Source organism: Petromyzon marinus, chromosome 11, assembly GCF_048934315.1.
Source record: "Petromyzon marinus isolate PM22_M1 ecotype Great Lakes invasive population chromosome 11, UKy_Petmar_22M1.pri1.0, whole genome shotgun sequence".
Taxonomy (NCBI): Eukaryota; Metazoa; Chordata; class Hyperoartia; order Petromyzontiformes; family Petromyzontidae; genus Petromyzon; species Petromyzon marinus.
In genome coordinates this window covers 4,915,631-4,942,993 of record NC_133677.1, presented here as the reverse complement: position 1 = coordinate 4,942,993, position 27,363 = coordinate 4,915,631, and the positions used below count along the sequence as shown (strand labels likewise).

The 27,363-nt window shown below is 44.7% G+C and overlaps 1 protein-coding gene across 1 annotated transcript in view; it reads left to right on the top strand.

Moving 5' to 3' along the window:
• Window positions 1–849: 849 nt before the first annotated feature.
• PTPRA (protein tyrosine phosphatase receptor type A) overlaps window positions 850–27,363 on the top strand; it is a 91,813-nt gene continuing 65,299 nt past the window's right edge. The window contains exon 1 of the mRNA XM_032952233.2: window positions 850–1,212. The gene's annotated coding sequence lies outside the window, so the exon portion shown is untranslated. The remainder of the gene's footprint in view (window positions 1,213–27,363) is intronic.

The following is a 27,363-nucleotide window of genomic DNA, read 5'->3' as shown; positions in this document are numbered from 1 at the left end:
GAAACAATTTGTCAGAGCTGTAGATAAGGAGTCCGCAGCCTTCAAGTATCTTCAAGACTTCTTCCCTAAGCTGTCTGAGGCAAATGTCAAAGCCGGTGTTTTCGTCGGACCACAGATAAAGAAGATCCTGGAGTGCAATTAATTCCCAAGAAGCTCACTAGTAAGGAGAAAGCGGCTTGGGACAGCTTTGTCGCAGTGGTTCGTGGCTTCCTGGGCAATCACAAGGTCGAAAACTATGTGGAGCTGATTGAGACTCTGGTGAAGAACTACGGCACGATGGGCTGTAGGATGTCCCTCAAAGTCCATATCCTTGATGCTCATCTTGATACATTCAAGGAGAACATGGGAGCGTACTCGGAGGAGCAAGGCGAGTGCTTCCACCAGGATATACTGGACTTTGAACGCCGCTACCAAGGACAATATAACGAGAACATGATGGGAGACTACATTTGGGGGCTGATTCTTGAAATTGATTAACAGTATTATCGTAAATTTCTAAAAACTACTCACTTCTAAATCTTTGTAGTCATTTTTGTATTACTTTAGTATAAGTACATGTTAATTTTGATTCATATGTTGTTGTTTTCTGACTTTATGTGAACGAAAAGACACAAATTCGCCCGTTTTCTCATTGAAAATAGGTAAATTTCTAAATATCACTGTCCTGGTCACAAAACAAAGTTTGTGGGGAATAATAGCCAATTTCTATACTTTTTACGCATAAACAATTACGAAATAACACTTACTACCCAGGAACAAAAATTGTGTTACATAGTGTTATCAACTCAGCCTCAAATGAGTATCTGCTGCTATACGTAAACATCGCCACTAGGGAGACAAAGGCGGCCGGGAGCGATTGCTGGCCGACCCAACCGCGTCGTGTGCCCTGCAGGGCATCAATGGGGCCGCTACTCGCTTACAGAGCTTGTCCCTGTTAAGGCAATAAGTGGGGGATCTTTGTCTTTGTGGATGTTCATCATGCGCGCGCGCGCTCCCTCGCACATCCGGAATGACATCACCATCTCGGACAGCAGAAGCGCGCCCCTGTGATGCACGCGCACAGCAGCAGCATCGGCACAGCAGCAGCAGCGGCGGCGGAGGAAGAAGAGGAGCAGCAGGAGGAGGAGGAGACGGCATGGGTCGCTTGCAGATGCGCCTCCGCTGACGTTCACAGCGACCGCGAGCATTATTAGCAGCGCCAGCGGACTGACGGTAAGACACGCGTGCATCTGTTGTTGCTGTTGTTTTTGTTGTTAAAAGGTGCGACCGCAATAGGTCGGAGCAAGTATCATCTCGTTTGTTGCCGCGAATGTATAGTGGTGGCGGTGGTGGTGTAATCTACTGTGTGGACAACGTGCCCCTCCAGGGGTCGTCCACTGGGAAGATGGAGCGCTGAAATCCGTTTTATGTGCGGGTGCTTGAGTGATTTGTTATTATGATATGCCGGCCTTCAAAGGTGCTCGCTAACAGCACTTGCCCCAACAGTCTGCGAAGGCTATACGGGGGTAGGGGGTGGGAGGTCTTTGTCTGTATTACATTGTAGGGTCGTGAAATGTGGCGGCGGAAGCGGCTTGGGGAAGGGCCTTCATCCAGCAGTGGATTGACCACGGTTGATGATGACGACGATGACTGCAGTCGAGATGGAACGCGTTGTGTTCGTCGGCGCGTCCGTCCGTGCATTGTGGTGGTAGCGGTGATGATGGTTCAACCGCGTGTGTATCTTCTAATAGGATACACAATGAACGTGTCAAAATTACAATTAGATTTTCTCATTATCGCATTGGATTTCTGATTTAAGTTCAGAGTATGTCAAATACTGAGTGTAATGCGATGGCTCTCTCTCTGAATAGAGGTGGTATATGTCTGCGCGCAGTTAAATATGTACCGCAATTCATTGTCGGATCGTGTGTCATCACATTCAGCCGGCCGATCATGACATTCGAGCATGCTCAGCGTGTGAATTCGCCGCATCTCAATAACGGTGACACCACCATCGCCACTGCGACTGGGACAACTTAATTCGAGATCGTAAACTTTGATTTGTAACTGTTGTGCAGTATATTATACCCGCCGTCATGTTTGTCAACATGATATTTCGTTCGCGAAATTTCATAACAATGGAATAATTTTCATGCACGTACTGTCACGTCCTAATTAAATCCATTTCACAGTTTATTTTTTTAAGTAAATCACGACAGCAGCTGCACGTTGTTTTTTTAGAATGCACTTTGGAGAACCGGCACGGTTGGCTACCGCACCGCCACACTTTTAACCTGGTGACTCGAGTTCGATACCCGGCCACGGCTAACATCAGTGGCAGGTGCCACATCAGAACCGTCCCTGCCCTCTCCTCCCGTCACAAACTCGCATTCGCCAGCGTGAGGTATTGACTTGGCATGGGGACGCCTTCATCCATATGTAGATTGAGAATCGGTGCTTTGTTTAAAAAAAATTGCTATTTGCGTGAGCAAGTTAACAAATGCCTAGTTATTTACAAGGTCTAGATGACACTTGCTTTTTCCCAAACTTTGGTCAATATAAAGCCCTAACTCTTAGCCTAACTGTAGGCAGGGATTGATGTCTCACGAGGTATTTTCCGGGATGCTGCTTGGCTGGCTTGGATTAGGGATTATCGGCACAAGGCACTGCCACTAAAGTGCAATGTGAGCCTATCCATAATACTCTTATTAGTGTTCTCTATATTGGTATACTCCTATGACCAGCTTTATAAAAGTTACGAAAAAAATGATCTGGGGTGCCAAAATAATTACCGGGAAAACATTATTGGAATGTTCTGGCTGATATTAAGCACTCCTGGTAGATCACATATGCAAATAATACCCATGTACCACCACTGGTAAATGGGTGATAGACAGTCCTGCTGTTAACATTCACATTCAAGTGCAACTTTTTCTGTATTTCCATTATCTTTGCTCACAACGATTGCCCTGTGGTAACTATAGATTAAAAAAATATACAGATCGGTCATGATGTAGCTAAAACTGGCAATGCATAGAATTACAGTATGGAAATTGTTAATCGTGTTTGGCAGTAGTGAAATGTTGAAAATGAGATTGACACCGAACCTATAATGCCTTTGGATTTAATTAATAATAATAATGATAAAAACTATGCCACCTTCAACACCCAAGCTATTTTTATCGTCAAGCTATTTGACTTGAATTACGAGTGGGACATCTTGCACCGACGATATGGAGCGATGAAATCGGCGCGTGTGCTTGGTAGATAATTATTATAATCACAGACCCACGAGAAGTGGCGACTTGGGAAGACCTTCATCCAAGAGTAGTTTGACAATGGCTGCTCCTCATGATACTCTGCAAACAACTGAATATAAATTATCCCGATAATACATTATGTTTTCGTTGTTTTATGTTCAATATCTTCCCATTCCTGTCATTGTTGCTTTATACTTGTTGCGTGTATACATATGCTGTGCAAGAACACGTGACTAATTTGAATAACTGATTTCATCCTGCATACACTGTTGGGGTTAGTGCTGTTATCAAGCACATTTTAAGGTCGGCGCACGACATGAATGAACCGGTGTAAATTGGCCAGCTCTGTGCCTGGCTGCCTTAGCATTCCCAGTTCTGATATTTATTATTCACATACAGTATTGCTGCAGCAAGCACTCAATTATGCTGAATATACCTAAGGGACACACGGGGTAGTTCCAGATAGTGTCACTTGCCTAGAAAGCCGGTTAACCCTGAGTCACCGAGGTAATAGCAGAACAGGATGCTAACACAATGCCACGTTTCTCCCATACATACTCTCTTAATTTCACGTGGAACACACCCACCACATCCACCTTGCCTTATTTTGTCCTCAAGGTAAGGCGATGGTATGTGCGGCGATGTGCAAAAAAACATGCGTTGAGAGTGCTCAGGGTAACCAGATGTCTTTAATGACGGTGCAGTACTTAAATGATAATGTATTCATAATAAAGGTTTTTGGGTTAGATCGCGTAAGAATAAATGTGTCGTAACCCTCCATCACCCGACACAGCCAGTAAAGTTCGTCACATAAGCAATGTGCCAATTAAATTTTGATTTAAAGTTTTCGTGACTGCAGGGATTCATATTTTTGGTTCTTCAGTAAAGTCACGTAGAAGGGAAACAATAAAATAATAAAAATATAAAACAATACAATTCTAACGACGTTTCGACTGCAACACAAAGCAATCATCATCAGGTGTGAAAACCACAGCAAGAAAATTTGAAAAAGTGGCGTTTTTTTAATTAACGTTAGCACCACGGAGAGCGATTTGGCAGTTATTCAGATGGATTATTGCTTGTGTTACAGTCGAAACGTCGTGAGAATTTTATTGCTTTATATTTTTATTATTTTATTGTTTTCCTTCTACGTGAATTTACCGAAAGAACCAAGAATATAATGCGCCAATTAGTTTACGACTAATGTATCATGGAGAGGTGTGCCTTGTACTCTCGTGGTAGTGCCTTATGCTGTTAATGCCAACGCCATGCCAGCCTAGCAATGTTCCAGAAAATATCGAGTGTGAAAATAAGCCTTCCGAATGCCTACCATTTGGCTATGAAATGTGTCAATACTTCCGTAGCATTGGGGCACTGAATACCGTTTAGAGACGACCTGTATTTTTGTGACACATGCTCAGTATGATCGTCAACATCAAAGAACAAATGAATGCAGGGACCTCCCATCCTTTCATGTCCTTGATAGCTTCACATTTACTGGGATTGGGTGGCCTTCACCGGACGTGGTTTACATTTTCCCTTTGCGTGGCAGTGACCCATGCCACACAAACAATGCAGATAGCGAAAAGAGGCCTGGGCAAACATGAAAAACGTGCTTTACATAATAACGATAAAATCATAATAACATGTGCGTTGAGCTAGCAGGTGGAATTATTGTATTTAGGGTGAGCAAGGGCAGGAGGTCTTGACTCGTAAAAGATCAGCCAAACAAATTTGAAATGCATGAAATGTGCGGGCGTTGCGCTCATCACACTTCAACGCATTTTGCTTTAGACGTTCACTCCCGTGTCATCGACAGGTTCCCAGTGCCACTCGGGTCGCGTGTGAGCATGCCACCAATTTTGCCTTTCAATCACTCTAATAAGTCGATGCGACGTCCGACGCGTGCCACCGGAAAGTTCGCCCACCCAGGGCTCAATGGAAGAGATGTGCGAGAAATGGTGTACCTGCAAGAATTGCCTGCTTGCGCTGGATTAAAGTAACCAGTTGTTCCGTAATGTTATGAGCGTTGACGTTAAAAAGGTCATTACTTTTTGCCTGCCATGTAAACACATGTGCAAAAATATGATGTCACGAATTTGAGTCGCGTTCACTAAATGTGACTGCTGTGTACTATTGGATATGCAAATGCGAATGAAGCCAATTTTAAATCAATGTTTGTGAGCCACAGCACCGTGCATAAATAGCCGCGACTGTGGTAAAATGCCCTGCAAGTCTCATTGAGATTTGTTAAATATTAATGCTTTGTTCGTACAACACACACGGCAATGCGATAATACATTGAGTGCTTTTCCTTGGCTTTTTTGTATCCATTCCCGTTATCAAGACATCCAGAGTGGCGATGGGTTTGAATATATATACAAGTACACGTTTTCATTTTCACCTTCAAAAATATCCTCCTGCCCTTTCATTACGCCAAAACAAGTTGACAACTATGTTCAGATAATGGGGACTTTTGTATCGTTGTTATTGTGTCAGCCAAAGGCATCGGAGGGGGGCTTCGTGGGTTAACTGCCTCTAGTTCGCATTGCCGTTAAATAGCAATTACCATATCGGCTCGACAATCGCCTACGTGCAACAGTCCTGGGCAGACCATTACCTTCTTTGAAATCAATGAACAATGTACATACGTTCTGAAGGTGCAGTTAGCACTTCACGGATATTGAATAATACATCAGTGGTGTTGGGTCTGCGAAGAAGTATTCACTCGGCATTTAACGACTCGCCACTACTATCCCACCACCCAAAGACAAAGATATCCCTTATCGTGGGAATCGAACTCAGGTGATTCGGTTCGTAGCACAGCAGCGCACTTACCACTACACGACTGCTCCCCAACACACACGCAGGATGAATGGTCACAATTCTGCCGAGCGATTTCATTCATGAGTTTATTTTTGTTTGACTTTTTTTTACCATCTCTTCAGTTGTTTACTACATGAACCGAAATGTAGGCTGGATTTATGACCGAGTAGTTAGCGTGCTGTGCTATTTAGCCGGCAACCCGAGTTCGATTCCTGGCCATGTCGAACATCAGTGGTGACTGATATCAAAACCGGTCCCGTCCTCCTGCATTGTACCCCTGCACTGTGTACACATAACGAGTTGACACCTTCACCAACCCACACTCAAGGTGGTAAAATATGGTCACTAGCCCCCATGATCAACATGGAGTGGAAGGGCATTCATGCATTGGTAGATTGAGAATGTCTAGAATGTAATTTATCACCTAAACGTAACAGTCACATTATTTGCATATTGCATAAGTAAAACAAAATAATCGTCGAGTCTACGGTTTGATGCATGCATCACAAACTTAAGAATCGACATGACATAATTGACGAATCACTCACCATTACGCGCGTCCCCAATTACAGTATGTGGGATTATAGTGGGGGGTGTGAAGAGAGAGTTCTAGCAGATGTCCAGTGGGGGCGGGTCAGTACGGTACAACAAATTGCAATACAAAAAAACACGACATCAGTGCAAAAAATAAGAAAGGTGAGCAAATCACCAAAAAAACTAAGCTCTTTTAATTTTACCAAATAAAGCCCTCTAAACCAATAGCTTATTTATTTCAGAATCGGCCTGGCCACAGATGATAGCTCAATGAAGTGGTTTATCACGTGGGAATATATAGCAGCCAAATAATTTAAATAATAATGGCCAATTAAACCACATACTCCCGCTAAGTAACATTCTCGAAACGCTCCTTCGAGCACCAGATGTGCGTCGAGCATTTTATAGAGATTATTTGAAAATTCAGACAAAAACCTCAGGTGAATAGCAACGTCGCACCCCCCCCCCCTCTCACTAACAGAGAGATGCTCGCTTGTAGGCAGGATCTAAGTCACCTTGTGCTGCATAGGGACAGCTTGTCAGTGGGACCCCTAGGCAACAACAAAAAAACTAGACATGAGCATTTGAATAATTTAGATGAGCTGTAAGGCACTGTGATATGCTGCAGCATTTTCACGCGAAGTAAATGCACGTCTTTAGTCCTTATTTCTTTTGTTTTACAATTAACAACAATCAAACGAACATGGGCAATATTTTATCAAATAATTCGGTTGCGATTTAAACCAAATAAAAACAACGACGGTGGTTGTTTGTTGTTGTTGTTCTACGACTATTAAATCAACACGCGGAGAGACAGAATACGTTCCTATCCCAAAACGGGACCAATGCCGTCCACACCGCTGGGTTTGGTTGATTCTCCGCGCGTGTTTTATCGCTGTTGTTGTGTGTGCATGCAGCACGCTCACAGCCGATCACCTGCTCAGACAGCCTGTTGTGCTTGCATGTTCAGTGTGACCCTAGAAGTCACATGATAGGATATTATCACACCTTGTCATCAGTGCTTTGCATGCTGCTAATATTGCACTTTTGTGCGTACATTTATTTTTTTCTCCCCACACATTTGAAACTGGATTTTGATCGTGCCTTGTACGTATAGAGGGAACGGAGGGCACAGTGTTTAGCGCTATGAATTTGGCGAGTTTGATTCCTGACCGTGCCATGGCTTACATCGGTGGTGAGTGATATCTAAACAAGTCCTTACCCCCCCCTCCCCCCTTCGGCTTCATCAGCCCACACTGACCAGCACAGTGAAATATGGCCACACAACCTCCATGAGCAGTGAATTTACAAAAGGCTCCGTATTAATTATTTTTGTTCTTTAATATCGACACATTGAGTGAACAACATAATCTGAACGTGATGGAAATTTCATAGCATGGGTGCTTGTGATGTACCATGAGCATGCGTAGATGTGAATTGTGGACTGATGAATAGGAAGACATGCTCTCATAGATACCATGGTATGACCAACAAAAATACCTTTCTGTCACGGGAACTTTGCAATAAATCAATAGGAAACATTGCTTCTTCTGCCGACTACCCTATTATTACCAACCATTTATCACCCACCGTGCTGATGCTTACATATTTAAGAACCTGCCCACATTCATGAATGAGTCAGTATATTCCAATTTATATATGCATACGTCAGCAGGATTTAAAAATAATAATAATGTAGGTTAACATCCGACACTCGTGGTGAATTACAAGGTGTTCATATCATCGCACGGCGTATTATGTTGTTATTCGGATGCGGTAATTGCTTTTATTTGATTTGCCGTGTGGAAATGAAATAATGGCAATATTCCGAGCAATTTTTGATGGAGCGGAATCTGGCTTGTTAGCGTCTTTATGATCAAGCTCCTTGTAATACGCTATACAGTGAGGGAAAAAAGTATTTGATCCCCTGCTGATTTTGTACGTTTGCCCACTGACAAAGAAATGATCAGTCTATAATTTTAATGGTAGGTTTATTTGAACAGTGAGAGACAGAATAACAACAACAAAATCCAGAAAAACGCATGTCAAAAATGTTATAAATTGATTTGCATTTTAATGAGGGAAATAAGTATTTGACCCCCTCTCAATCAGAAAGATTTCTGGCTCCCAGGTATCTTTTATACAGGCAACGAGCTGAGATTAGGAGCACACTCTTAAAGGGAGTGCTTCTAATCTCAGCTTGTTACCTGTATAAAAGACACCTGTCCACAGAAGCAATCAATCAATCAGATTCCAAACTCTTTACCATGGCCAAGACCAAAGAGCTCTCCAAGGATGTCAGGGACAAGATTGTAGACCTACACAAGGCTGGAATGGGCTGCAAGACCATTGCCAAGCAGCTTGGTGAGAAGGTGACAACAGTTGGTGCGATTATTCGCAAATGGAAGAAACACAAAAAAACTGTAAATCTCCTTCGGCCTGGGGCTCCATGCAAGATTTCACCTCGTGGAGTTGCAATGATCATGAGAACGGTGAGGAATCAGCCCAGAGCTACACGGGAGGATCTTGTCAATGATCTCAAGGCAGCTGGGACCATAGTCACCAAGAAAACAATTGGTAACACACTACGCCGTGAAGGACTGAAATCCTGCAGCGCTCGCAAGGCCCCCCTGCTCAAGAAAGCACATATACATGCCCGTCTGAAGTTTGCCAATGGACATCTGAATGATTCAGAGGACAACTGGGTGAAAGTGTTGTGGTCAGATGAGACCAAAATGGAGCTTTTTGGCATCAACTCAACTCGCCGTGTTTGGAGGAGGAGGAATGCTGCCTATGACCCCAAGAACACCATCCCCACCGTCAAATATGTAGGTGGAAACATTATGCTTTGTGGGTGTTTTTCTGCTAAGGGGACAGGACAATTTCACCGCATCAAAGGGACGATGGACGGGGCCATGTACCGTCAAATCTTGGGTGAGAACCTCCTTCCCTCAGCCAGGGCATTGAAAATGGGTCGTGGATGGGTATTCCAGCATGACAATGACCCAAAACACACGGCCAAGGCAACAAAAGAGTGGCTCAAGAAGAAGCACATTAAGGTCCTGGAGTGGCCTAGCCAGTCTCCAGACCTTAATCCCATAGAAAATCTGTGGAGGGAGCTGAAGGTTCGAGTTGCCAAACGTCAGCCTCGAAACATGAATGACTTGGAGAAGATCTGGAAAGAGGAGTGGGACAAAATCCCTCCTGAGATTTGTGCAAACCTGGTAGCCAACTACAAGAAACGTTTGACCTCTGTGATTGCCAACAAGGGTTTTGCCACCAAGAACTAAGTCATGTTTTGCAGAGGGGTCAAATACTTATTTCCCTCATTAAAATGCCAATCAATTCATAACATTTTTGACATGCGTTTTTCTGGATTTTGTTGTTGTTATTCTGTCTCTCACTGTTCAAATAAACCTACCATTAAAATTATAGACTGATCATTTCTTTGTCAGTGGGCAAACGTACAAAATCAGCAGGGGATCAAATACTTTTTTCCCTCACTGTACCAAACGTGAAACAAGAGCAAGTGAGAGGCCAGGGATATTTATTTTTGGTTTCAATTGCAAAGATGAATGTAAACACAGTGGTTATTATTTTTTCATTATTTTTTCCGTAATATGATGTCACACCTGGAAATGGGATTTTGATCGAATGTCACGTGGTGAATAACGTTGCCTTTTTTTACTCTCAATTTTTGTCACACGGGACGGTTTCAATTATGCTTACCTCTATGCGGCAGTGTGGCTATTCCAGACATTTAAGGGACGTTTGAAATTTGCCATTGTGTTTTTGTTTTCATCTTTGGAGACTTGAAAAAAACCGGGAGCTTTTGAATAGACGTTGACAATGTCGTGGACTTAACCATCTTGTTTATTTGCGGCAGCGCGTTTGACAGCGGTGAGGGCACATTTTACAAAACCAAAAATTAGCCATTGTGATTGATTTTAAATTCCTGCGACCGCCGATCATTCACAGTGCATGCCTCGACACATTGTTACAGCCATTTGTTCATTTCTGCATTGCACGCCATTTCCGCGCACAGCCCAACAAATTGTGCAAGCCCATGACTTTATTTAATTAAGCAATAAAATTGTAGAATGAACAGCTTCAGGCTATTCCGATTCACGACATTTTTCGACGTTGTTCGATTTATTTTCATTTGTCAGCCACCGTTTTAAAATACTTTTAATCCGGGGCAGGCAAAAGGTTCCCCACGTTTTGCGTCGGCCACATGCGAGACGCTGGAGGGAGTGGGGGGGGGGAAAAGACCAGTGGCAGGATGTTGGCTTTCTGAGATTACCCCACCGAAGCGGCCTCAGAATACAAATGACTGTGTGCTAGAGGGAAGGGAACCAGTGACGTCACCTCCCGGGAAATGACGGCTCGCGAGCCGTGAAGGAGTTTGATTTCATTGAGATAAAGTGCACGATTAGAACGTTGCGCTCGCAGTATTTCCCCCCCCCCCCCCCACGCCGTTGAGAGCCGACCGCCTTTGTAACGGATCGCGGATTAGCCGCAGAGCGCCGTGTGCTTAAAGAGTCCGCAATGTTAATTGTATCGAGTTCAGGTTCAATCAGATATCTAGTCCACGGTAATCTACGGCGGAGCCGAGGTTTTGGTATACGTGGCCATGTTTGTGTTTTTCATTTTGAGAGACACTGGGACTGAAAAAAAAGAGCGTTTACAAAAAAGAAATTCCGCAAAGCCGCATTCTTTTTGTTCCCACCACCTCGGGAGACCTATTTTTGTATCTTGACGGGGGCCCTCGCGCGGCAGCAGAGGTCAAACGTGATTTAATATGCTAAACGCATGTCGCACTACAGATGAAGGGGGTGGGAAAAAAATGCCATTTTATAAGGTGGGGCATTTGTTTGCGATCGCCAGCGAGAAGGTTTGCAACCGCGGTTCGAAATGCCAGCCAGCTGCTCTACTGTCCAGAGCTAGAGGCGGTAATTATAGAGCTTGCGTGTCTTGTTTGCAAACACATTCGACTGCCTTTTTCCTGACACCATTTTGAAAACACTTCTTTATTATTCAGCATAAATGCCAAGAGCCACTCACCGCCAATGTATCAAACCGTCGGTGTGCTCGTGTAGATATTTAGGCGTGTCACGTCAAGCCATCAAATCATTCGTGCACTTTCACAGCCGCTGTTGTTCATTATCTCGTTCCGAGAATAGTAATCTGGCAATGTAGGAGCCATCGAAAGCGCAGTTACATCGCAACGCAGCAATTGCGTGCCCTTTTACTTGTCCTTTTAAGCCAAAGGCTACGGAGTTGTCAATTTCCTGCATTTAAGCTTTTACTCAGAGTAAACTTTTTCATGAGAAGGAACACAGGTGCATGCTTAAAACGAAAAATATTAAAAAGTAATAGTTACAAAATGCATGCTTATTCCATGTATGGATAAAGGCCTCTTCAAGCCATGTCCGTCACGGGCGGTGTTTTGACCATACTTCACCACGCTGGTAATTGCCAGGGGGGAATGGCAAGGCCGTTTCTGATATCACAGTGCCACCAATGTCAGGATTCGAACTCGGGTTGCCAGGTTCATAATGCGGTACGATAACCTCTTTACCAGCGCTCAACGGGAAAAAAACGAAAGAACTTCAAGTCATTACAAATACTGGATTCTGCCAATAGGGAGCAGTTAAACATTTACTATCGAAGTGCTGGTAATTTAATTACCGTACCTCCTCTCATCAAGCGTGGTTGAGAAATGTGGAACATCATGTAGGGATGGTATGGTACAGCAATAAATAGTGTAATTAAATCTAAATAAACCTCATTGGCGACATTTTCTTGGCGCCAAATGGTGCATATAGGCCATCTGATTTGACAGCCTGGCACAAATGAACACATTATTGCTTGATATGGCAGGTGTGTGTGCCATGGGCTGTAATCAATCTCGGGTTGCCCAGTTCATCGCGCAGTGCGCCAAACACTAACAGAACCGGTCCTTCATCAACCCACACTGACCAGCCTGGTGATGTATGATAAAAAAAAACCCCATGGCATAGGGAGGCATTTGACCATCGTTAAATTGAGAATTCCTGGAATTTTTCCCATGATTATAAAAATTATTATGTTAGGCAAAGGTATAAGTACCGTATATAATACACATTTCAAAGTTAATATGGGTTACCTATGAAGCAGGAAGTGGTGGCATAGTGAGTAGTGTCCTGCCTACAAACCCAACCACCTGAGTTCAACTCCTGGTCACGGCTAACATCGATTGGCTAGTAATGTCTGAACCAGTCCAGGACTCCTCCGCTTCACTAACCTGCCCCAACCAGCGTGGTGAAGTATGGCCATACAACCCAATGACTGACAAGGTGTGGGCAGGGCCTTCTTCTAGCAATGTTATTCTGAATTATTGTTGTAAAAATACACTGCTTGATTATTATATTATCGTTATCACTCACTTATAAACACTACTCACATCATCGCGCGCATCTTCCACTTTGTGCGCATCCTATATGAGTAATTTGGTAAATATTAGTTGGTACAAGGTGTTTTTTTTGTGCACTTGAGCTTGCCTGGTACTTTATACTGCCTGGGGCACGCTTGGCTAATACAGTCTCTTGTACACACACTAATAATGTCGCTGCCTTGTTGAGACTAAATTAAATACCGTTATATTGCATTAAAAGTGTGCAGAATTTGCGGAAATGTTATTGACAATAGACAAATTGCACAGTAGTTGTATTTATTCTACAATTGGATATGTGTACCTACACTTAATTATTTTATTCAATATATTAGTATTGGAGAGCAAATTAGTTTTTGGGCTGTATTTTTAGGGATTGTTTAATACATTTAAATGTGTATATATTATTTGCGTCTTATTTTGTTTAATAAACAATTATGTTAGCACAACAAAACTCACATTTTGATTTAAAGCTTTCGTGACTGCAGGGATTCATATTCTTGGTTCTTTCGGTAAAGTCACGTAGAAAGGAAACAATAAAATAATATTGTTTTATATTTTTATTATTTTATTGTTTCCCTTCTACATGACTTTACCGAAAGAACCAAGAATAACAAAACTCACGTTTATGTTTTCAAAGAGTCAGCTGCAATAATGCGGCTGGCACGCTCATCACAAACAGTCGTCACTTTAGATGCTCCCGATCTCATCAGATTTCTGCAGCCAAGCAGACTTGAGCCTGGTCAATATGTACATGGGTGACCGTCAAGGCTTGCCAGGTGCTGTAGGCATGGGGCTGCGAAGTAGCCAGAAGATGGCAGTAGAGCAGTGGATTCTTGAATCTTATCTTTGCTGAGCTTTGATATTTGGCTCCTACTCAACTCGGTAATGGTATTGGTCAAACATTCCACATCAGAACCATTTTGAAGAAGAGCCTTGAGACACGGTGAGGCTGGGTAAATACTTATCATTATTATCGAACAAATGGCAACAATTAATGTTAATACAAAAATGGCAAATGTTGTTCAACACTAATATATATTCCCAATGGTAACTTATCGAGTCTTTTACAAGCGAGTACATCCGATTCTTTCTGCATCCTCTTTTAAATCTGTAAAGAACAAATTTCCAACAAGCGAGTTCCAAGGGGACAGATGTGAATCGGGCCAAGCCCTTCAGCAGTCTGCCAGAGCGGCCTTGCCTTAATCCATCACAATGTGCCCAAAATGTGAACAATGCCAGCCTGTGTGTGCTCAGACATGCGGTCATGCCACTGAAAGGCTGTGGCAGATGCTGCCTTATAGTGTGCTCGGACGCGCAGGGCTTTCAAAAGTGAAATACTTGTGGAAAAAAAGGGGCGAGGGGAGGGAAAGAGACACAAAAGATAAGGTCCGTGCTCCCATTGTGGCCGTGCGCGAAGCGGAAATAACGGGAGCGTTGTTTTGTCCAGAGGACACGTGTCTCGAGAGTTCCTTTCGAAAGCTTCCTTTCAACCGACCCGGCAGTGGGAAAAAAATGATGATAGCCACCCCCACCCACTTCCATGGTCGGTGATCAATTGAAAAAAAAAAACGCTGGAAGACAACACAATATTCGTCTTCGCGTTGAATCGATCGATGGGTCGTGGACACGTGGCGGTGTCAAAAGCGGTGGGTAGTCGCGTCTCTTCCGACACATTTTGGCCGGTGTGGTAGAGTAGGCCAAATACCCTCTAGAGGCTCCTCCAGTCGAGGCCCTTGCGCAAGCGGTGGTGTGGGCGAGTAATTGCAGGGCTGCGCCTTTGCCCCCACCCTTTGTTCACCCTTACTAGGACGATACAATGCTACATGGAGTCATACAGCATCCATTCAAGGCTTCATACAGAAACAATGGGCTTACATTCATGTTGGTGTTTTTTTATATGAAAAAAAATATATATGAATGTCCTGTCATGTAAAAATATCTCAAACTTATAGTTCCTGTTCAAAATGTCACGCGGGGCTTTTTGTTTTTATTTGAGGAAAAATGTGCGTATCCGTTTGTAATCATTTGAGGTATATTGATTTACCCTGCTGGCAATTTGATTAATTGTCACAATTTGAGATCGTGATTAGATTCAACAATGCATTCTCCTTTTTACATTGTGGGGAATGTAACGGTCACTTCCAAACCCATTACGTACAATATGTACGAATTTGAAACATTTGTATTCTTCTACATACGTGTGATTTAACGCATGTCTCATGGGCTTAAGAATTCATTAATCGATTAATCAATGCTCGTAATGTAAACTTGTAATAAAAATATGTAAGCAGCATGTTTGAAATGCACTCAGAATCACTCGGCATTTTGAACATTTTATTTTTTGCACAAAGTTTGCCAAGATGCATTGAGCAATGTGTTGTTATACAGAAAAAAAAATATATACATATTTTTGCAAACAAATTGTGTCCAGTGGACTGAAAATAAAGGTTATATCTGCTTTGGTAAGCCCAGTGTCCTTACGAGCAGCTGCCCGTGGCACTAATGGGTTTATTGTGTGGCACACGAAGAGAGTTTAATGCATCAGGCCCCAGAGTTTGAGATGCCATCCGTCTATTTGATGCAGAGGAGTGGAGTAGATGATTGACCCCTAAGCAAATTGGGTCCCCCCCCCATCCTACGCCCGTCCTCCCTGGCTCCTCCCCCTCCTCTTACCCTATATAACAGTCTGTCATCACAAACAGCTCTCTCTACAGTTATTTTGCTGTGCCTTTTTTACACCTGATGAAGGAAGCTTGTGTTGCCTCCGAAACGTCGTGATTTGATTTGATATTTATTTATTATTTTACCTACGTGACTTTACCTAAAGAACCAAGAGTATAAACATGCCACCCTTTGTCAATCCACTGCTGAATGAGGCCTTCCCCATGCGTGGTCGTGTCAGTCGTAGGGGGAGTTGTTTTTGACCATACACCGTGTTCGACCGATGTTGGTTGGTGAATTGGGATGGGAGGGGAGAGGCAGGACTAGTTCAGATATTGCTCACCCGCTGGTTTTAGACACACACACAACCCTAGTGTGTGTGTAAAGCTGAGTTATACGATCGAAATTTATCCAGCGTAATCATTAATCACCACAATTTGTAGCAGCCCATCCCAGTATTAGGTCAAAAGGAAGGGAACCCATTTCCTCCCCTCCCCGCAACAGAAAAAAAAAACCTTGACTCAGACTGCATCATTTCCAAGAAAATCATAATAGCCCGGCCTCTTCGTCTGGCCTTTGGGCTCCGTCATGCATTGTGCGTTTGGGTCACATGACGGGCATTCCTTCTGCCTTACCTGCATGCAAGCTTGAAGTGAAACACGTGGGGAGAGGGTCATGAGGAAGTGCCTCCCCTCCCCCACCAGCCTTCTGTTGTCCCGGGGGACCTCCGTTTTTCCAGCCGTGAGTGGTCGACGCGTGAACAACTTCTCCTGTGCACGCAGTGCGTTTCAATCTAACGCGGAACCCACGGTGTGAAGCGTGGACGTGCGTTCGGGGTTGCACGCTACACTTGGGGGACGGGATGAAAGACACGTGGACTGGAGGTAGTGTGCTCGTTAAGAGATGGAATTTTGACTGTGAATAAAGATGAGCTTCAATGCATCTGATAAGGACTGAGGAGATGGAACGATGAAATTGTCTCGTGCGCAAGTGCTGGATGGATTGTTACATCACCACGGTGGTAAGAGATGACTACAGCTTGAGGCCTTCACCTAGCAGTGGATTGATCATGGCTGATGTATGTATGTTGAACGTCCTTCACACCGTACGTAGCCAACCATCTAATTGGTGGTGCGGCTAATGATGATTGACTGGCTGGCTAACACGATATATTGCTGGCATGCTGTTTTTTTTTCTTTCAGATCTACAAAAAACCGCATCAGCTTAATATAGCGAGCGCCTGTTTCCATTGTGGTTTAAGCATGGATGCCGTCAAGTCCCACATTGTACCCCCTGTGTCGTCAGCTGTGCTTCCGTTAGTTATTTACTGTACAAAAAATATGTAAAAATAGTAGTAAATACATTTCACACACCTCCGATTAGCACGTTTGGCTACATACGGCGTGAAAGTTCAACATGCATAATTGTGGTAGAATCATTTTCAAGAAAATCAACATGCCACTTAAAGTGGTGATCGTTGAAACACCTGAGTATTATAGTAACTCACGTACATACAGCATCATAATCTCCAGTTTATTGATATTGTGCATCCAAGTAAGGCTCTATGTGATTTATCCCGAACACCAATGATAGCCTCACAGATTTAACGTTCATATTTCACCCATATTTTTTCCCCCTCTCGTTTATTGTCATTTTGCACGTTTTATTATAAACTGATGCAATTTGTTAAGAATTTACTGTAATGGTTACGTTTTTGAAATTTGTTTTATTTGGCATGAGGAAATCAAGTAAAACTGTCTCGAAAAAAAATTCCAAACATCGATCGATATTTAGCTTTTTTCAACGTTCATCAATTCGTCCTGAAGCCCAATTAAGGCCGGAGCATTAATTTTGGATTCCACTGAGGGGAAAAAACACGACGACAACAACAACAGCAGCCATTCGCCACGATGAGACAGTGATGGGTCGCCACAGCATTTGTGCCAGACCAGGTGCACTTGGAGGCCACCTGAAGTTTCGAAGGCTCGTTGGCAGGTCACGGGACAGATCCAAGTGCCATGGGTTGACCAACCGAGATAACAGGCAGACGCGCACCACATGTGCTCCCCAACGCGTCAGATTGCTGCGATTTAGATGCCCGGCGCTGCGTCCGTTGTTGCGAACGTCGTTCCGTTTTCGCTGCTGGAGGGCGGTCGCCTCCAACTGCCCAGCAGCATCCTTCACGTGCCTCCAGGAACAGCACGCGCAGACACGCGCGCGTAATCGCACAGCGCAAATCGTCCTGAGACATTGATGAGTCGTGCTTGTGCGATGGGTTTTTGGTGTGAATTGTGTAATGAATGCTCTGTGCTCTATGCCAAACCCCACACGGCCTGGTTACTTCTGTGCGACTCTGATTAAAGCCACTGTTACATGTCTAAGAGCATGGCGACAAAATGGAGACGGCCTTCAGCATCCCTTGACCTGTGCTTGATGGTAGGACCGGTTGATGCGACCACATTAAATCACGAATATTAAATAGGCAGCTAAGATGACATTTACATTTTTGCTATGCATATTTATTAAAATATATTTTTGATTAGCACATTTTTTTAAAGTAAAATAGTAATAGTACAATAAGGTTTAAACAATGTGTGTGTTTTTTTAAAAATTGCAATTGATCGCTTAATCTGCATTATTAATTCAATGGGATATTTAACATATTTTTTCCTGGCAGTATCACGCACAATAAAGGGGGATTGTATTGCCTATCAGCATGGAAGAGTCTGTGCTTATTTGAATAAAATACCCTTTAGGGGTCTCTCTATGAACGTTTTTCTCTCGCGGGTGCGCTTCTGCCAGCAATGCCATGAGCCCAGGTAATTGCAGGGTTGTACCTTCACCTTCCTCGTGGCGTTCAATTCATGACCGCGTCCAATACTTGTGAAGTCAGCACGTGATACGGAGGTTTGATTACGCGCTGCGGAGGGCATGAAAATAAACGGTACACCTGATGATCACACCTGATGATGATTGCTTGTGTTGCAGTCGAAACGTCGTGAAAATTGTATTGTGTTATATTTTTATTATTTTATTGTTTCCCTTTTACGTGACTCTACCGAAAGAACCAATAATATGAATCCCTGCAGTCACGAAAAGCTTTGAATCAAAGATTTGGAACAGATTCAGCCGCTTATTTAGAAGCAGTGAAAAAAAAAACACGTTTCAACACAACTCGGCCTTTCTCGCGTCGAAGGGAAGCACTGCAGGCCGTATGCAACTCCGCCTGGGCACGGTCGATAAGTGGTCGACGATGAGTTCTCTGAACGCGTGTGTCAGCTTTTCACACGAAACGGGACGCCGGGTGTAAGTGTCCGTGTTGCTGCCAAAAGGAACCAAATGGAGGAGGGGTACATGGGTGAGCTTTTCCTTCAGTGCTCAGCCATTTGTCCGGCCAGCTGTCCCATCTGCTTCCTGTTGGACCGCATGTTGAACGGAACATAATTCCTCCGCTCTGTCACGAAACAGCTCGGCTTAGGGTCGGTACAGAAAGCCACACTGTAGCAGCTGCTCTCACTTCACCCCCCCCCCCCCAACCAAAGATCACCCGTGTAGCCTGAGAAGACCGTTGGGGCAAGTGCTGTTAACGAGCACCTATGAAGGCCGGCACGGCACATGAGGGGGTGGGTGTCCAGCACCACGCCCGGCCGCCTTTGTCTCCCCAGTGGCGATGTATACATACCGCACCAGGTACTCATTTGAGGCTGAGTTGACTTAGGGGAGGCCCAGGACCAGTTCAGATAATCGTCACCGGTGTTGGCCATGAGCAGGAATTGAACTTGTGTGCCGGGTTAACCGCTGCCCTACCGTTCACCTCCACCACCACCGTTCCCACTTCCCCAAAGTGGCGGATCCCAAAGCCTTGGATCCAGTCCCCCTCTTGAGTCTCCGAAAAAAATGTTATTTTTTATTTTTACCGGGGAACATGCATTGAGTGGTTTATTATTATTAATGTAGGGCCCTATTTCAAAAGCTTGAAATTTCATACCCGCCTGCCCTCTTGGGATTTTTTTTAGATTCGCCTTTGCCTCTCTAACAAACATGGGAATCACTGCACCAACTAGAAAACATATAACGCACTTTAATGTTATATACACATTACAAGTGAATAAACCAACAGTCTTGAACCGTACAATACACTCCACGGTGAACATGGAATGTTGGTCCAATGGTCCAAGCGACATGCCAAAGTTGACCCAATGTTGCACGCTTACTGGGTCTATAGCGTGTCTCTTAATTGTACCCTCGTTCGCAACCATGCCATAAAGGCTTCCTTATCACGAGGTCGATGCAAAGGGCAGACTCGTTCACGTACGTCGACTGTTCTAGGACATGATGGAGAAAGCTGTATGATCCCTGACAAGCCCACGATTGGGCGTATATAGTGCCAGGTGTAATGACAAGAGTGGGCTCGCCTGCTGGTGACAGGGAAGCCAAGTCGTAGCTCCGCTGTGGACTTTGTTTCCTATTCAGGGTAAACCACCAACAAGCAGAGACCAAATGGCCCTAATGCACATCTCATACCCGACAACCAGCCCGCGACAGTCCTCTCTCTCTTCCGCTTACAATGTGGAGGGGCGGTTGGAATATGATAAATAAATACCACTTGTTGGAAAGCAGGGGCGAAATGGAAAATGTTGCGAAAATTAAAACGCCACACTAAAACATCACATAGGTGACCTCAAAAACCTGCATGATAAATGTATTTGCGAATATTCTTCTCTCCTTTTTGGCCATGGGTTAAGACGTAAAAATTAGATGGTCGCACCCTGACACAAGCCTCGCTTTGTGCGAAGCTGCACCCGTTTTAAATATTCATGTGTTGTTTCCGCACTATATTTCCTGTGTTCACACGATCCAATTAAGGCTGTATCCGATTGATCCTGAACACCAAAGAAAGCCCTGCAGATTCCACGTTCATATTTAACCCAGTTCTTACATCTCTGTATTTCTTCATCTCATTTCTTGTCCTTTTACATTTTTTTTTTTATTATAAACTTAGTATGTTTGTTTGCAAATCACTTTTTTAAATATTACACCACCAGTTCTGGTATTGGTATTGTCACGTGATGAACAAACGACACCACGACTGGCCACATACGGTGCGAAATAAGTTCAACATACGTACGTAGAAACATCCTTTCGCGAACTCGATCAGTCCAGAGAATGAAGGCGCTGTGTTGGCGAAGGTGCACAAGACGCACCTCGACAAAATAACTCGCCACACGAACGGCGTTATAACCGGGCGGGGCGTGGATTAAGCCAACGGGTTGTTTTTCTGTGACGATGACGTAGGGTCATTGCCTGAAACATCAGCCCCAGTGGGGTTAGTTTTCCAGTGTGCAGGCGGTGCAACTGCACCGGGACCCATGGGCCAGAGGTGCCCATGCGTGGGGCTACCGAGAAGGAGGGAAGTTGGATGAGGAACCACGTTTTTATGCCTTGCACCAAGGGGCTCTGCCAACCACACTGCTAACGCGTTAAGTGTCGCTTCAGTTAGATTCATTCACTATATCTTTTTCATATAATCTGTCGGTGCTTATTTGATTAAAAAAGGCCAAATTATAGAGGGTAATTCGTGACCAGGTTAAGAACATCAACTCACCACACCTGTTAATCTAGTTGAATTTTAATATCAGCATGGATTTTAGTTAGTGTGTACTACCTGCTATGACATGGTTCAATAACACGGTCATGAATGACAAATATAGGACACAAGTTGAAAAGTGGACAAAGAAGCATGGGGACACAGAGGGACACAATGATTACATAAATCACGCATGCTAATGACAGCACTAAAACGTAATAACATAGGGCTTAGACAGAACAAGTCGCTTGGAATCAAGAACAACGACGGAGTGGTAGCCAAGAATTGGAACTCGTCGTCCAAGAGGATGCCCACTGAGGAGATGGAGCGACAAAATGTATTACGATATTCTCTCGTTATTCACGAACTTGCAACCCGCGATTTTGGCTATCCGCGGATCGCATCTAGAACTCTACACGACTACTGCATGGAGAGAGTGAGAAAAAAATTGACGTGAAAAAGTAATGATGATGTGACATGATAATGCTACTGCATCATGATTTCAGGTTAGGTTCATTTATAAACTATTATTTAATGCTTTAAAATATATTTTTTATTTACTTAATGCTTATTAAAACCATGTTTGTTGTGTTATGATAATGGTCATGGATATAATCGCTTATTTATGTATTTATTTATGGTAATTCATTACAAAGATAGGTTTTCATAGGCGAATATTACCCATGAAATGTGCTATTCACAGGCATCTCCATATCGTATCCCTCACGAATAACGAGGGAATATTGTATGTGTGCAAGGGCTAGGTGGGTTGTCATATCACAGGATCGAGAGTGGTCGTGCCGTTAGCTTGGGGAGACCTTCATCCAGCAGTGGAGTTGCCATGCCTGATGACAATAAAGATAATTTCCTCGATTTAAACCCAGGCACTCTGCATTATGGACATATCAAAGACAAAGATCCCCCGTACAGCCTGCACAGATTGTTGGGGCAAGTGCTGTTAGTGAGCACCTATGAAGGCTGGTATGGCACACGAAGGGGTGGGTGGCCAACACCACGCACGGCCGCCTTTGTCTTCCGAGCCTCATTTGAGGCTGAGTCGACCTCGGGGAGGCTCAGGACCCGTTCAGATAATCGCCACTGGTGTTGGCCGTGAGCGGGAATCGAACTTGGGTCGCCAGGTTCGTCACGCCGCGTGCTAACCACTACACTACCGCTTCCCATTAATATGGACATGTCATGCTCTTACACACACACACACAATATGATCCCCTTGAGCCAACTTGCCTCCTCGCAGATATATTAATGGTATCATCATATACCTAATGTAATTGTACACTCGTTCGAGAGCAGGACCGTGTTTGCATATTTCCCACTTCCCCCACAATTCCCCACTGGATTATCTAAAACTAGCATGGTACACGGGAGCCCTGTCGTGTCTGGCAACCTTTGACCCGTCGACGTACGGGTTCTTAAATAAGTCGAGCTGTCCGCTTCCGAAATGACAAAAATGTATTTCTGCTCCCCCTTTGTCATCCACATTCTACACCTCTGGCTCGAGTACAATGGCATTGGTTGCAGTGGTGTGTTTTAAGACAGAATTGCCTGTGTGTATTTGTGGGGTGACCAGTACAGAGACAAAGATCCCCCGTATACCCTGAACAGACTGGCAGGGCGATTGCTGTGAGCGAGCTCCTATGAGGGCCGGCACGGCACACGAGTGGGTGGGTAGCCGCCTTTGTTTCCCCAGTGGTCATGTTCACACAACGCACCAGGTACTCATTTGGGCGGTAGTGCAGCGGTTAGCGAAGCTGCGCTACGAACCCGGCGACCCGAGTTCGATTCCCGCTCACGGCCAACACCAGTAAACGATTATGTCAACCGGTCCTGGGCCTCCTTCTAGGTCGACTCAGCCTCAAATGAGCACCTTGTGCCGTGTGTAAACATCACCACTGGGGAGACAAAGGCGCCCGGGCGTGGTGCCAGCCACCGATCCCCCTCGTGTGCCGTGCCGGCCTTCGTAGGTGCTCGCTAACCGCACTTGCCACAACAGTCTGTTACAGGCTATACGGGGGATCTTTGTATATATGTGCGTGTGAGTATGCATTCATCTGATGGCGATCAAATGGAGTGTGAGCATGAGAACTCTTCTAGGCCTTGTAGACAATGCTTTGTGGGGGTGGCAGTGGGAGCGGGGTGGATTAATCTCATCCACCCCATGGGCTCGAGCACGCCACCAAGGAGATAGTGACTCATAATCCAGACTGAAATTTTAACTCAAGCGGCACCCAGCTGCCTATTCTCTTTGTGTTCGGAAAGAAGTGGATTTCGGCTGAATGTAAGTATAGCTCTTTTTTTTGCCCCGTGGTCCCCGATGAATTGCAATCAAATTGGGTGCCAAGATGCAGGCATTGATGATAATGGGCCACACAATGCAGAAACTGCACATTTGAGCTTTTGGAACGGATTCGTTGTGTGTGTTTTCAAGCATGTTGGAGGCACTGAAGGGTCGCCATCCAATTAACTCACAGTTTAGGACCAAACAAATAGGTCCACAATTATTAAAGCATTTGCATCCTTGAGAAATCGACCGACGGCAGCCCGCGGGCTATCAGTGGGTGGTTCGTGCACCTTCTCGGCAGTCGCGTCTTGTTCACTAGGGGGCCGTCCATATATGACATCGCGCGATTTTGTACGATGTTTTTTACCCCCTCCCCCCCTCGTCACACGGCGTCACAAAAAGTCAGACCCCCCCTCAAATATGACGTCACAAAGCTCTGCTCCCCCCCCCCAAAAAAAAATATATAAAACATGCTTCAAATCGCTTTAAATTAGTGTCATTGTAGTGCGTATTTAATGTGTCGCTGCACTCTGATGTTGTAGGAGAAAACATTTATTTAAAAGTCTATTTAATTAAATAGAACGTGTTGTCTATATTTATTTAAAATTGCGCAATTTTATGTGACGTCACATGTATCACCTCCCCCCCCCGTCGTCACACATCGTCACAAATGTCTGACCCCCCCCCCCCCACCTAGGTGCGTGACGTCATTTATGGACGGCCCCTAGCTGCTGCTGAAATTGAGCCATCTTTTCTGTATATATATTTTTTATCATCACTGCACATGAAAGGCCCATAACAGTCGAAGTGCAAACGGTAGTTGACTTGCCCGAGCACTGCTTTAGCACATCGATGCGCGAAGCAACAGCAAGCGATGTAATTAAAACGCCACCCCCCTTTATTTAAGCGATAACGGGAGTCCATGCTGCCGCACTCAGCAAGTATGATAATAAGCAAGAAGCCGCCGCTGCACAACAGTTACGCATTCGATTAAATATTAATAGGGATTTTTTTTTAATTAAAATGAGCTCGGAATGAAGAGCTAAACTAAATCGAGGCGAATGAATGCAATCGGCTACTTCTAACAAACCCAATTACACGGTCCGTGACAGCGCCAATCTCGGTCTAGGAAGAGCCGTTTTGGGCCGGAGGAAATGTGGCCGCGCACGTGGCGTTCCTGAACGCGGCTATGGCGCCAGGGCGCGGTGACGTCATTGCCTGCCACGTGCCCGGCTTGTCATTAAGCACCGAGCACACTTTAGTAAACCCCGGGCTCTGAAGGTGTCAGCTGGAGGTCAGCGATGGCAGATTGTGGTCCACGTGTCCCGGCAGGAAGCGTGCGCCGATTCAAAACGACCTCCTTCTTCTGCGTTATGTGGCACATTGGTGTGCTGCTGTTCGTGGTCGTGAGCGGGAATCGAACCCGGGTCGCCAGGTTCATAGCGCAGCGCGCTAACCGCTACACTATCGCTCCCCACGTACACACAGTCACACACACGTGCTCACAGAACTCTGTCTGAAAACACACGATTGCAACTGATTCCATTGTACTCAAATCAGCTCAGCACACTCACCTCTGCACCACCGCTCCCCACAAAAAAAGGCACAGCAACAAAGTTCCCCCGTGTAGCCTTTAATAGACTGTTGGGACAAGTGCATGTTCACGAGCACCTTTGAAGGTCGGCACAGCACACACACACCCACGCACGGGAGCGTGCTGGGAATTACAATGAGATGGTGGAGAAATAGGTTCAAGTCACAGGCATCATATTGACTGTGAAGGAAAGTACGTTGAGCACCACGAGGTGGGGTGGTGGCCGGTGGATAACAATGGCAATGTCATGGCAGCTCAGGAGAAAGCTCGCCCCGAGACAACCAACCACCGTGGGGATAGAGGAATGGGATCAGCTCATGCGTAGCAGCGACGATGGATTGTATCATCGCTGGACCCGTGATGGCAGGAGCCTCCGTGGGGGAGGCCCTCATCCAGCAGTGGATAAAGCATGTCTGACGAGTACTTCAATTTTGACCAAATAACCGCGAATGTGCCGAATTTCATCAGCTAAACAAGGAGGGATGAGCCTGGTTTGTAATTAGATGGGATACCAGCAGTGTGGTTGTAAAGTGTCCAAAAGATGTCAGTACAGTTTGCAGATTATGAACTCGATTGTATCTATATATGTGGATTTGATCTATTTGTGCAGATCTTTTAAATGTTATCCCCTCGTGATGTACACGCGGGTTTTCCCCAATAAAACAGTCCTACGTGGAATGACGCTCTTGAAAAAAAGTACAATGAGACTTTTCTCGAAACAGATCGTAGGCTAACAAAACCGAACGCCCTCGACATTGAGAATGCCAAGCCAGCAGCTTACCTCTCACAAATACGGGAACTGCAATACAAATGACACAACGTGATGTGCAATATATTCCCAACTCCCCAAAGCCAACGCTCTTATAGAATCGAATTAATTTCCATGGGTAAATATTCATTAAGTGAAATTCACTCGAGGTGATGGAGCATTTGACTCAAATGAGCTCTGCTGGACAAATGGCGTTTAAAAAAAATAAGCCATTGTGGCTCAGCCGTTCCATTTGCATTATTTATCCGGGGCTGCGGGTGGTTGTGTTATCATGTTAGATGGATTCATTGTGGCTTCCTGTGAGTAACCCTCATGATTTATTCATTTTCAGTGCGTTGCTCTGAAACAAAATCAACAACTGTAATTTACCTGAATGAGCAGAGCACGTATATTATTTTTTTTGTTTTCATTTGCGCCGTTGGCTGCATTCGCATTCTGATGCGCGCGCCCGTGTAGAATACACGCGTGTAAAATACTCGCGTGTAAAATACACGCGTGTAAAATACATGCGTGTAAAATACATGCGTGTAAATTACATGCGCCTAAAACACGTGTAAAATACTGTAAAATGCATGCGTGTAAAACACGTGTAAAATACGTGTAAAATACATGCGCCTAAAACACGTGTAAAATATATGTAAAAACACATGCGTGTTTTACACATGCGCGGTCGTGTGTGTTGTCAAAAGACAACGAGGTTAATGTGTGGTTGGTAAATTAACACCGTCGTGATCAGCCACGATCGCATCGCTTGCTGGATGAGGGCCCTCGCCAAGCCACCGCCACGTCTTGGCGATCCTGCGAGGCAACGAATTCACCCAGAAGCCCTGTCCACATGAGCTGATTTCATCGCTCCATCTCCTGGGCGCTCGACGCCCTCGAGGGTTGCATCCCGTTCCTTGGCGACCACCACGATACATTTTATCACGACCGTCGTTCGTCATCCCTTCGAGTGCTTGTGTACGCACGAGAGAGTGCGTGTTGTGTTGAACTTGTTTTGCGTCGTACGGAGCAATCGGAGGTGCTGGGGGAAGGACAACGAACCGAACACGAAAAGCAGCTACATCATGGGACCTCCTTTGCCAGTACCAAAATATTCGCACGAAAAGCAGCTTTAAAGAAAGGAGAACGTGTCCTGCCCAAGTCCACTTTTATTAACAGTTGTGGCGATGGCATTAACTTTGCGTACGCTCTGAAATCCATGTGTTTGTCTTGCGGCCTCCCGGTGTAATGGGTAACGTTAATAGCACGCCTCGGTCAAGATGCACTCAAAACATTAATATTTCATTACCAAAAATGGATGTGCCTTATATAATAATAAACAAACGCAACAACGCTCTTCGTAGCTTCAGTTATTACCACAGTTTTAATAGTTCCACTCTGCGGGGAAGTCAACAGTGGCTGGCCGATCGATCGAG